The 13569-nt window shown below is 38.1% G+C and overlaps 2 long non-coding RNA genes across 3 annotated transcripts in view; one reads left to right on the top strand and one right to left on the bottom strand.

Moving 5' to 3' along the window:
* The window catches only part of LOC107140013, a 39788-nt gene that overhangs the window by 13391 nt on the left and 12828 nt on the right, over positions 1-13569 (bottom strand). The window lies entirely within an intron of this gene.
* LOC125617090 lies at positions 1441-2649 on the top strand. Its single transcript, XR_007347927.1, has 2 exons — positions 1441-1491; positions 2338-2649. It is a non-coding gene; the product is annotated as an uncharacterized LOC125617090 (long non-coding RNA).

A 13569-nucleotide genomic window follows, 5' to 3' on the forward strand; every position in this document is an offset into this window, starting at 1 on the left:
CGTTCAAAATCTTTGAAATCATTTCATTTTCTTACACTCCCTCTCCTCCTCCTCCTCCTCCTCCTCCTCCTCCTCCTCCTCCTCCTCCTCCTTCTTCTTCTTCTTCTTCTTCTTTTGCTTTTTATACCACTTTATTCCAACCTGAGCACCTCAATATAAAACTAAACACTGGTGAACTGTTTCCTGTAATTCTGAATTACTGTAAAATGTACAAGTTCTGATAGCAGTTCAACACTTAAATAGATTAAATCATCTCTGACACATGGTAGATTTCATAAAATGAAAAGTCCTAAAATAATTAGTGCAGTATACTGAACTGATGAAAATAAAATGGACTTTGAAAAACAAGGTTGCAAGGTTGTTACTAACATTGCAATATTTATGTTACAAATTACAGGTACATTGTTTATTATGGTTCCAGTCATGAAGAACAACTGAAGCCCCTTCCTTTCAAAGGAGGAAGAAATAATTAGATGTTTTAATAACTGTACATTTTGTCTACTTTTACGCAACTCTTAAATATCACAGAAAAATAATAAACATGGGGACAAAAAAGTACCCTTTTTACAGTACAGATGGAAATCAAATTTAAAGTAATCAAGATTGAGTGTACATAATTGTTAGTGCACTGACTATATTTATGTCCAAAGGGAACAAAACCCCTTCCCTAACCCCAAACAAGACCTATATAATGGCCAGCACTGATTAAATAGAAATCACAGACACCTGGTTTGTTTCATTTTTGTTGAAGAGCTCACATTAAGAGAACACTATTTATTAAATTGCATTTATCTGTTTTTATACTCTTAAAACAAGATGGGGTTACATTTGCTTTTTTACCCCATTTAAAAAATAATGGGTGGAATTATTTCTTGAATGATCAAGTAAGAGGATTGTAGTGGGTTAAAATTGTATGTTACCAGGGGCAAAAACACGCTTTTGAGGCTCAAAGAGATTCTTCAAAGACTTACCTATGTCTGGGGGGTGTATACATATTTTTCCATACTTTGCTGCAACACCTTTTTTTTTTTTTTTTTTTTGGTGATGCTGGGGATTGAACCCAGGGACTTGTACATGCTAGACAAGCACTCTACCAACTGAGCCATACCCTCAGCCCTACAACATCTTTTTTGAGAAATTATTTTTATCTGAGCCTTTCTTGAGTGTCCAGTGACAATGAGATTCCAAATTACCAACTCTCTGTACAACTCAGTTTGGTAGTTGGTTGTTGTTGGTGAATAATAAATTTTATGTTATGGAACTAACTATATCATGGCATTCAATCACAGTACCTAAATTCATTAATCTATCTCTACCTATTATCTATTTATCATCTATCTGAAAATCCTTAACCTTACTGACTAAGTTTGTTCTCCTGATTTAGGTGTTCTGGGTTTTTGAGACCTTCCATGAGCATATTTGGTTTATGTTTGTATTTTCCCAGGAGCTGAGCTGAACCTAAAACTCTAGGTGGATAGACTATAAGACCTGGTTAGTATTGTAAGTAGACCATCATAAATATGTTTGTTGAATGAATGAAAAACACAAATAGGATTGTGCTGTGCCAGACTGGCATATCTAAACCTGTATTAGTCAAAACTGTTCATCTCTTAAGGATTAGAAAGGGCTTCAATGTAGCTTAATAGTAAAGAAAATAAAGAATATCAATTGAGCCATCTGAGAATTCCTTTATAGGTCATCTCTATTTACAACTTACTTACAATGTAGTCTTCACATAAAATACTAGACACCAAGGCAACTTTGAATTTGCTGTTGTTGTTATCTGAAGTTCAAATTTAACCAGCTATCCTCTATTTGTATTAGGTAATCCGGCAACTCTGCCTTCATACTACTTAGTTTCTGATCCTCAAAGATCCATTTGTTCCAATACTGTGGAACAGCTGATTCTCCTGGATAGAAAGAACTTGATGTAGAAGCAACTTCAAGTAGAAGCAGCAAGCATTTTACTTAATATAAAAAAAGGAAAGCAAAGACCTTGGAGAAAATAAAGGGACAGAAAAATAATTTAAATGACTTGGAAACTCAGAGATAATTGATGACTAACTGTAATACTGCTAATCCATAGAATTGTTGGTTATACTTGTATCAGAGGTTACTAGACAGTGACATCACTGAAATGATGCAGTAAAGACCCCTCAAATTCCTCTCCTCCACAAAAACAATGAACAGTGCAAAAATTGTTAGAATAGAGTTTTCCAGAACTCTAGAAAATAACCAAACATTGGGAAACATTGATTAGAGAAAAATGGTTGAATTCCCGTAAGAGTGAGATTTGCTGCATCTCAAGTTATTCTATTTCCATTCTCCACTTTGCAGTTCTGCAGAAGTCTTGAAAACCAACAGCCCATGGTCACAATGGAAACCAGCAGTCTGGCAGCCACTGAAGTGGCAAAATGGTGTTGAAGCTCCATCTCAGTCCCATTCCCAGAGAACGGTCATTATTTAACCTGCCTTGTGATATTTTTGGAGCCGTCATTTGCAAGGTAATCTTTATTTGATTTGAGTTGTGGCTCATACAATGCAAAAGCCTCTTCTCCAGAGGTGTTTATTAAACATAATCAGAGGCAATTCTTTACTATTGTGATTGCCTCAGGAGGGAGAGAATCAATGGGGCAAACAATAGGCTAATAAAAAAAAAAAGTTTAAAAAGAAAAACAGAAACAACATGTCCATAGAGGGCTTTGAAATATTCTGATGCATTCCTGGGGACAGGGGACCTATACTCGTGAATGGAATCATGTGTAGTAGCCCAGGGCTTCACTCAAGCTCAGGAAAGAATGAAGAAGGCCCTGAATTCTCACCTGTGACTAATTTTGAGGGCCTACAATGGCAGGGAGTGAAGGCTAAGGCAGAGTAGAAAACTGATTGAGTGTTAAATGTGTGTCCCTACATGCTCACAGAGCCCCTTGACACAGAGGGGGAGAATTATTGGTTCTAGCATTTAAGGAAATCTTTGTCCAATCATTAGCTAACCACTAAACTAATTAAACAAGGAGAACTGTCATGTTCATAGTGATATTATTTATAATAGCCCAAACTAGAAAACACCCAAATACCCATGAATCAAGAAAATGTTCTCTATCCATACAATAGAATTTTCTTCAGCCATAAAAAGAATGAAGCATTTATATCCCACTCCTTGGTCTATACCCAAAGGACTTAAAAACAGCATACTACAGGGACACAGCCACATCAATGTTTATAGCAGCACAATTAACAATTCCCAAACTATGGAACCAACCTAGATGCCATTCTATAGATGAATGGATAAAGAAACTGTGGCATATATACACAATGGGATATTACACAGCATTAAAAGAGAATAAAATAAAGGATAAATAAATGGATGGAGTTAAAGAATATCATGCTAAGCAAAGTAGCCAATCCCGAAAACCCAAAGGTCAAATGTTTTCTCTGATAAGTGGATGCTAATACATAATAGGGGTGGTGGTGGTAGTGCATGGGACTAGTGAAGGAACTTTGGATTGGGCAAAGAAAAGGAGGGGAGGGGGTATGGGGGTAGAAAAGATTATGGAATGAGACGGACATCATTACCCTAGGTGAACTTATGATTGAACAAATGGTGTGACCTTACTTCATGGACAACCAGAGAAGTGAAAAATTGTATTCTATTTGTGTACAATCAATTGAAAAGCATATTGCTGTCATGTAAAATTAATTAGAACAAATAAAAATTTTAAAAATTAAAAAAAAAGAATGAAGCATTTATCCATTCTATAATGTGTGTGAACCTTGAAAACATTAGGCTACGTGAAAGAAGCAAGACATAAAAGGCCACATATTATATGATTCCATACATAAAAAATTTCTTCGATAGGCCAGTCTCTGGAGACAGAAAGTAGATTAGTGGTTTCTAGTTGGGTGGAGGGGGAAACAGTAACTTTTGACTAATGGAGGAGGTGAAAATTTGCAGAATTATTTAGTTGTTATTGTTGCAGAGGTCTGTGAATATTCTAAAAGCCACTGAATTGTACTTTTTAACAATAAATTTTATACTATTTAAAATGAATTATTTCTCAGTAAAAAATAATATAAAAGAATAGCAGTGTTTTTTCTTAGGACATTTCTGTAGTAAAAATTATACTATTATGGACAGGGGTTGTAGCTTGGTGATAGAAGCGCTTGCCTCACATGTGTAAGGCCTTGGGTTTGATCCTCAGCACTACATAAAAATAAATAAATAAAAATAAAGATATTGTGTTCATTTACAACTAAAACAAAATTTTTTTTTTAAAAAAATACACTATTAGTGCCTGTAAGAAGGATCCCTTATCTTTAAGTCTCTAAGCTTTTCAAATAAAACCTATATATGGAATAAATTATTAATTTTATGCAATAATAATTTTTATGCAAAAATAATTCTTATGCAATTGATTTTATGCATAATAATACATGTTGACTATTGTTTTTGTCTTGTTGTTGTTGTTGTTGTTTTCTGGTAGTATTGGGGATTGAACCCAGGGCCTCGTGCAATGCTAGGCAAACATTGTACCAACTAAGCTATACCACTAGCCCTGTTTGTGCTATTAAAAATTCCCTTGACGCTAGGCATGGTGGCACACAACTGTAATCCCAGCAGTTTGGGAGGCTGAGGCAGGAGGATTGTGAGTTCAAAGCCAGCTTCAGCAAAAGCAAGGTGCTAAGCAACTCAGTGAGACCCTGTCTCTAAATAAAATACAAAATAGGGCTGGAGATGTGGCTCAGTGGTCAAGTTCCCCTGAGTTCAATCCCTGGTACCGAAACAAAACAAAACAAAACCCAAATTCTCGGTAACAATTTGTACTATAATTTTTAAATTTTTTGAAATTTTCTAGAGTAATAATTCATAAGAATTTACATATACTTTTTTTTGGTGCTAGGGATCAAAACTGGGAGCACTTTACTACTGAGCTACACCCCCCGAAGACCTCTTGTTGTTTTATTTTGAGACAGAGTCTCCCCAAGTTACCTAGGTTGGCCTTGAACTTGTAATCCTCCTACCTTAGCCTCCTGAGTTGCTGGAATTATAGCCATGAGTCACTACACCCTGCTAAATATACATTTCTAAGCAATTAGTGAGGTTGATTTTTTTCCTCACACTTATTATTGGCCATTTGCATTTCTTATTCATATCCTTTGTTTGCCTTCTACGAATTCTAGTGGTTATCTTTCATTTTAATTTATAGAGCTATTTATAAAATGGGGATGTGATTCCTTTGTTTCTTATAACAAGATATATGATTCTTTAGCAATGTTTGCTTTCCTGTATATGCCTTTCTGACTTTATTTTTGTATCTAGTGTTAAGATATTTTTAATAATTGAAATTATAATATGACATCCTGAGTGTAAGTTAATGCTAGTTAGATGTCAACCAACCATTGTGTTGTCAATTCCCTAGAATATTTGGGAGTAGTTTTTTCAAAGGGTCTTCATTAGTTACATACAATGGTTCGGAAGTTCTATTTGGAAAAAGAAAAAAAAAGTTGTAATTGGAGATTTATGAAGTGCATTCAACCCAGGTAAAAACCTGGTCACTATAAAACTATTCTTCCTGTCTCATAAAAAAGCAAGTGCTGAAGTATTGGTTTTCCAGGTCCAGAGGCGACTAGATTTGTTCAACTTGGTATTACTTGAGTACTTCCACAGAGACCTGTCACTGATCCTTGATGCTGCCTCCCTATGAATGAATGATGGTTAGTTTTTTGACAAGGCAAGCATCTAAATTTTGTGCCAGAAAATTTAGTTCCAACACAGTTACTGTTACTAATATCAGGGGGACATCTAAGTATCAAGAACTTTGTTTCTGAAAGATCTGTTTATTTAGGACCAAAGTTGGGAGGAATAATGGAGAATCTACTTAGCTCCAATGGACAGGCCTTGTGCTTTAGAATATAGGCGATATAAGCACAATATGGGTATATTTCTGGAGGCAATTTAGCAGTGTAGAGAGTGTGGAACAAATTGTCTGTGATGTGTTCAATCCCAATCACAGTCAGAAACTCTGCTTCATTTGGTCAGTACCCAACATTCAGCTCTTGCTGAAGGTAGGGGAAATGTTCTTCAGCCTGCAGGCATGATCTGGCCATAGAGGGAGTTGTGGCAAAGACTGTCAGCCGACGGGATAATCTTTTCTCTTTTAATACTACGAAATTCTGGAAGTGCACATGATTTCCTAGCTAAAGTAAATCCTTCTTGGTCTTTCTGGCAGCTAAATCCGGCCATGGGATTCACTTTTTGCCATATGGGATGTGAATAGATGTGTGGTGTCCACTTCCAGGTCATGCCCCTAATGGCCTTCCCTTTGGTACTGGACTCTGTTTCGTGGTCTCTTGCTATTTATCCTGCTTATGACTTGTATCTTTCCTGTGGCTGTCTTTTCTCCTTGTCCAAAACCAACAGTTCCTTCAGCCTCCTAGGCTCTTGTCTCTCTCCTTTGGGATCATCATTTACACATGTTCAGAGAGGGTAGCTCCCTCAGTGGCTGTCAAACTAAAGGTACTGGTAATACAGCCCAGAAATATGGCAATTGGGTGAGGTATTAACACCCTATCTGATGTGCCTGGTTTTTGTTCTCCCTACTAAAAGGCTCAGGGGTCACTCCAGATAAACTGGGCTAACTGGGCTGCATGAAATAACCACACAAGAGACACAAATACCTTTTTCTTTGGGGTCACTGTGATGGCTTCTCTGACCTTAAGGGTCCTCAGAAAGAGAGAGAGAGAGAGAGTAAGAGCATGCGCTGACCCCTTTTATTGAGGAGAAGTTATTTAAATGAGGCAAGGGGTCAGGTTTCAGGGGGCTGAGTCTATCTTTATGATGTGCACTGTCAGCAGGTTGACTGACACCTAGGTAGGCCACACCCAAGGGCACAGTAAGAGAAGGGGACACACACAAGGCACTTCCATGGAAGATTCTATCCTAAACAGGGCAAGGGGTTATATTACAGAGGAACAGGTGAGCATAGCTTCACCCATGGGACTGTAGCAAGACACACCCATGCACGAGACACCGACCCTCGCACCCAAGAAGGGTGGGGAAAGCTCTGCCACATTTCTGTGACTGAGCGCCTCAACACCCAGCCGGGGAGTGTAACCCAGTCACGTGTAAGGTTGGTCTCCCACACTGATGCATTTGATCAGTGAGAGATATGAATTCAGAAATTGCTGGTGGGTAAACTGATCTCCTTTCCCTTGACAGCTAATGCCTCGCCTACATTGTTTTTATAAGTAGCTTGTTTGAAATGCAGGAAGTTAGGTCTGAGCACAGACCATTCAATCAAATCTGTATTCCAACAGGAACCTGGGAGATTGGACAAGTACCTTAAAGTCTGAAAAGGACCGCTCTAAGAAACAGCCGTTCCACAAACAAAACCAACACTAGACACATTCAATTCAGTCTACTGAAAGCCAAATATACAGAAAAATCTTGAAGTCAGCCAGAAAAAAAAAAAAACAAAAAAAAAACACCCATTATAGAGACAAAGATAAGAGGTGCTGTGGTCATGTTGTCAGGATCTATGCAAATCAACTCAAAAATTAAGGGTAAATGAAGACATTTTTCAACAAGCCAAGACCAAAAGGATGAATTATAAGCAGACCCGTGCTCCTAAAAATGTGACAGGAATCTGTTCATGCAGAAGTGATATTATATCAGACAAATGTGGAGTTACAGAAAGAAATAAAGAGTGCTGGAAATGTCATAAATGAAAGGTCAATATGAAATTCTATTTAAAGTTCTAATTGCTCTAAAAAGTTGGGGATCAGTGAAATAAGCCAATTCCCAAAAAAAAAAACCAAAGCCTGAATATTCTCTCTGATATGTGGGTGCTAACACACAATAAGGGGGCAGGGGATAGAAGGTCATTAGATTAGACAAAGAGGAATGAAGGGAAGAGAGGGGATGGGAATAGGAAAGACAGTAGAATGAATCGAACATAACTTTCCTATGTTCATATATGAATACGTGACCAATGTAACTTGACATCATGTACAACCTCAAGAATGTGAAATTATATTCCATGTATGTATGATATGTTGCCGCAGTCTGGCTGGGCACAAAATCACGAGCCACTCAAGCAGGAACAAACTTTATTTTCAAAACTCCCGCGAATGCCACGCACGCGGCCTTCTCCCGGGACACACCACACCAACAGGAAATCCCTCCTCCGGAATTCCCTCCTACTGCACTTCCCCAACCAATGGGAACTCTCCCAGAGTCCCAGGAGAGCTCCAAAGTAGCAGGCTGAGGCGGACAGCAGGGGTCTAATCTCCAATTGAATGCACAACTTAACGTAATCATTATCATCTCAATGGCTTGCTGGTGTCACCTTTCAACCCAAAATGCTATGTGTCATTCCTACTTGGCTATGGCTCTCAGCAATAGGTCAAAACATACTCTATTGTAATGTATTTCTGTTTTAGTCAGCTTTTTTTTTTTTTCCCTGCTGTGACTAAAGAATCTGACCAGAACAACTATAGAGGAGGAAAAATTTATTTGAGGGCTCAGTGTGGCTCAGCGGTTTCAGAGTTCTCAGTCTATAGAAGGCTGGCTCCATTTCTCGGGGCTCAAGATGAGGCTGAACATCACGGCGGAGTGTGTGACAGAAGAAAGCAGCTCACATCATGGTGATCAAGAAGCAAGGAGAGGTTTTATATCCTGCCACTTTGCTGAATTCATTTATTAGCTCTAATAGTTTCTTTGTAGACCCTTTTGGGTCTGCTAGGTATAGAATCATGTCATCTGCAAATAGTGATAATTTATGCTAAGTGAAGCTAGCCAATCCCTAAAAAACAAATGCCAAATGTCTTCTTTGATATAAGGAGAGTAACTAAGAACAGAGTAGGGACGAAGAGCATGAGAACAAGATTAACATTAAACAGGGATGAGAGGTGGGAGGGAAAGGGAGAGAGAAGGGAAATTGCATGGAAATGAAAGGAGACCCTCAGGGTTATACAAAATTACATACAAGAGGAAGTGAGGGGAAAGGGGAAAATAATACAAGGGGGAGAAATGAATGACAGTAGAGGGGGTAGAGAGAGAAGAGGGGAGGGAGGGAGGGAGGGGGGATAGTAGAGGATAGGAAAGGCAGCAGAATACAACAGACACTAGTATGGCAATATGTAAAACAATGGATGTGTAACGGATGGGATTCTGCAATCTGTATACGGGGTAAAAATGGGAGTTCATAACCCACTTGAATCAAAGTGTGAAATATAATATATCAAGAACTATGTAATGTTTTGAACAACCAACAATAAAAATTAAAAAAAAAAAGAAGCAAGGAGAGACTTCTCTCTCCAGATACAAATACATACACCAAAGCCGCCCCCTAATTCCCACCTCCTCCAGCCACACCCTATTACTTCAGTTAATCCCTATCAGGGGATTAATTCTCTGATTGGGTTAAGACTCTCATAACCCAATTATTTCTCCCCTAAACCATCTTGCATTGTCTCACACGTGAGCTTCTGGGGGACACCTCACAGCCAAACCATAACAATGTCTAAAAAGAACAAATTAAAAAAAGTTGGGTGATCAGCTAGTATCACCACCATAAGAACAATAGAAGTGTACATGACATACATAAAGGGTAGAACAATAGAAGCACCAAAGATGAGAGGGAGGGGTCAGGATCATAGTACATTATTTAAAGCTAGATTGTCATTAATTTAAGATCACCAACTTGACCTAATGGTCAAGTTGAACATTCCACCCCCAAATAGCAGAATGCAAAATATGTCTTTGATTCATACCTGGAATAAAGTAGGTATTAAGAACAGAAATGCTACTGGAAGATCTTTAAATGTTTACAAATTAAATTACATACTTCTAAATAATCTTGGGTCAAACAGGAATTCACAGGGATGAGGGTGTGGCTCAGTGGTAGAGCGCTAGCCTTGCATGTGTGAGGCACTGAGTTCAATCCTCAGCACCACATAAAAATAAATAAAGTTATTGTGCCCATCCACAACTAAAAAAAATTGTTTTAAAAAGGAATTCACAGGGAAATTAGAAAATATTCAGAATTAAATGAAAATGAAAAAAATTCTAGTAACATATAATTATTGCTCCAGGGCAATGAGAAAGGAATCCCACTCATTATCGAGCCCCTGTGTTGGTTTCTGGGTTATTTCCTGAGGACTTCGTTGTGCAGAAGCTGAAGCTAGATTATAAGGTATGGTTTTAAAAAAGAATCCAGAGGTATTCAATTGATATAAGGAACAGAAGCACCACTAAGGAGATCAAGCTCAGCTTCCTGAAGTAGAGTGGGAAAAATGCTTTTGGAGAGCCACTTCAGAGTGCATGACAGCAGCGTGGTAGCACATGCTTTTAATCCCAGCAACTCAGGAGGCTAAGGCAAGAGGATGGAGAGTTCAAGGCCAGTATCAACAATTTAGCTAGCCCCTAAGCAACTTAGTGAGATCTGGTCTTAAGATAAAACAACAAATAAAAAGGTCTAGAGATGTAGCTCAGTGGTAATGCACCCCTGACTTTAATCCTCAGTACAAAAAAAAAAAAAAAGGAAAAGAAAATCTTATAGAGTACATGATAGAACTCAGTAGCAAGAAAAGTGTCTAAAGTATATTTCTTTCTTTCTGGTGCTGGGGATCTCTGCATGCTAGGCAAGTAATCTACCACTGAGCTACACTCCAGCCCACAAACCTGTATTTTAAAGGGTTTGGAACTATATTAAAAAGTTTAATACTTTGCCAAGAGTCTAAGCAAAGAGTTAAATTCCCTTTTGACCATATAAGGCAGTTGTTCCTTTGAATATGACCAAGACTGCCTCACACAGCCAGAATCAGCTCTATCTGTCTTCCTTCCTTTCCTCCCTTCTCTTCACGGAGAAGTACTTCCTTTTTAAACATTCTCCTTAGCCTAGGCGTTGCTCTTTTAATTTATGTTTTTCCTGAATACTTCTCTGGATATTCATTTTAGTCTGCTTTATATGATAAGAAAAGTCTTTTATAAGAGTACTCCTCTACCCAAAAAAGATCAAATCCCATAGACAACTTCTAGAAAAAAAAGTGTCTTAATGTCTTGCACATATTTGGAGAATATGTAACTTTTTCCCCCCTCCAATCAGGCATCTGGATGTCTTGTGCATTTGGGAATTCCAAACATTTTCTCCTCCACCACAGCTGAATCGAAAGCATATGACCCAATGAAGTCAGGCATTGGACTCTACAACATGAAGACACACAGAAAGAAGATTGGGGCTGAGTCATCCTACTGGCAGCCTCCAAAATAGACTCATCCAGGAATTCCTGGTACTGAGATCCCTGGAGGTCCCTTGGTGTGGTTCTTTCTAAGTCTGGTTTGTTCAGGTTGTTGGGTTTGCTTTTTTTTTTTTTTTTAATTTGTTTTGTTCTTATTGTTTTGTTTTAAATTCTGCATGGTCTTGAATGATCTGAGTCAGCTCTTTATTGCTCCAGTTTGATAGAATCTGTTCCTGTCGTTTGCAAGCAAAGGGCCATAACTGAGACAAATGACAATGTAAGAATGGTGCCAAGTGCTGTGCCAGACTTTCTGGGTAGAGCCTGCTTCTGCTGATGCAGACTACAAGATGACTCAACACTTTCACACTTTTCTTTACTTTTTCTGCTGTGAAACCTCTGTTCTTAAAGTGGATGATATGCTCAGACATCATTCCCACCACCACCACCACACACACACACACACACCTTGGTACAAAAATCATTACTTATGTATAAGGTCCACATTTGTTCTTTTCTTACTAGTCAGTGTGCATAAAATTATGGATACTTAACACCCATAAGAAACTAGTTGGGTCACAAAGATAAATAGCAGGTAGAAAGTAGCCATTCTAATGATCCAGAATATACTTATGTTAATTTTTTGACATTATCATTGAAGTGAAAACACATCACTTAAAAGACAAACAAACAAACAAAAATCTTTTGAGGTGAGATATTTGCAAATCCTTGAAAACAGATTCCATAAATTCCCATTAAGGAATATTGGCCTGTGACATTTAGGTCTATTATCTATGGTAGACCTTTATGTTGTATTTCACAGATTTGAATCTTTCTCCTTAATAATACCTCAGCAACCATCATGCCCAACCTTAACAACTGTGTAGCTGAGGGTCATAAGCTTAAAAAGTATACATGTAAATCATGAACAGAAAAATCACAAAAAGGGAAGTCAATAGACATAAGAAAATGGGTTGAGTCTTGGTAATAATCAAAGATATTTAATGTTTTAGTTAGATTGTCTAGGTAATGCTGCTGTAACATTCAACCCCAAATTTTAGTGGCTTAAAATAACAGTTTTATTTTTTGTTCATATCCATCATGGCTTAACTAAAACGATTAACATGGAGTTAATTTTCCACCTTAATCAATTATGAGACATGGGCTACTTTCTGAAACACTGCTAGTAATCATTTGCAGGCATACAAGAGGGCTCTGAAGGATCTTGCACCAGCTCTGGAATACTCAGCCCAGAAGGAAGGCATGCCCTTCCTATGCAAAACTTACTGATCAGAACATGTCACATGGACCCCACCTAATACTAAGGGCCATGATATTCAATCCTTCTTTGTGTTTGAAGAGAATTTTAAAAGGAGAGTCAGTTATTTGATGGAGAGCATTGATGACTACAATAGGTAATTAATACAAAAATAAATTCTATTTTTTCATGGACTAGCTTGGCAACTTTACAGAGATACCTAAAACCTTGTCTCAGCAAAGGTATGGAAATAGGCAGTCTCAGATGTTGAGAAAGAAATTCCATGTTCCATGTTAATCATTTCAATGGAACAACATGGAACAAAACCTCCAGTTAAGTCATGATGGATATGAGCAAAAAATAAAAATGTTGTTTTACGCCACTGGGGAGGTGGGTCAGTGGTTGAGTGCCTCTGAGTTCAATCTCTGGTACCAAAAAAAAAAAAAGGAGGGGGTTAGGGGTGGGGTGGAGGATTGTGGGATTCTTTGCTCTGTTTTCTCTCTTGATTTCCTGCAAAGAGTGGATGGCTCTGCTCCACCACACACTCCTTGCTGGGCCAAAGCAACAGGGCCAACTAACCAATTCGGTCTTCATACATTACTTTGGATAATAATGATCATCACATTCCATCATCATTAATAACCCCATGCCCCCTCCCTTCCCCTCCAACCCCTCTGCCCTATCTATAGTTCATCTATTCCTCCTATGCTCCCTCTCCCTATTCCACTATGAATCAGCCTCTTTATATCAGAGAAAACATTCGGCATTTGGTTTTTTGGGATTGGCTAACTTCACTTAGCATTATCTTCTCCAACTCCGTCCATTTACCTGCAAATGCCATGATTTTATTCTCTTTTATTCGACTCCTGTGATGTAAGAGTTAAAATCAAGAATCAATAAATGGGATGGACTCAAACTAAAAAGTTTCTTCTCAGCAAAAGAAACAATCTGTGGGGTAAATAGAGAGCCTACATCTTGGGAGCAAATCTTTACCCCTCACACATCAGATAGAGCACTAATCTCTAGGATATATAAAGAACTCAAAAAGCTAAACACCAAAAAAAAAAAAAAAA

Source organism: Marmota marmota, unplaced genomic scaffold, assembly GCF_001458135.2.
Source record: "Marmota marmota marmota unplaced genomic scaffold, marMar, whole genome shotgun sequence".
Lineage (NCBI taxonomy): Eukaryota > Metazoa > Chordata > Mammalia > Rodentia > Sciuridae > Marmota > Marmota marmota.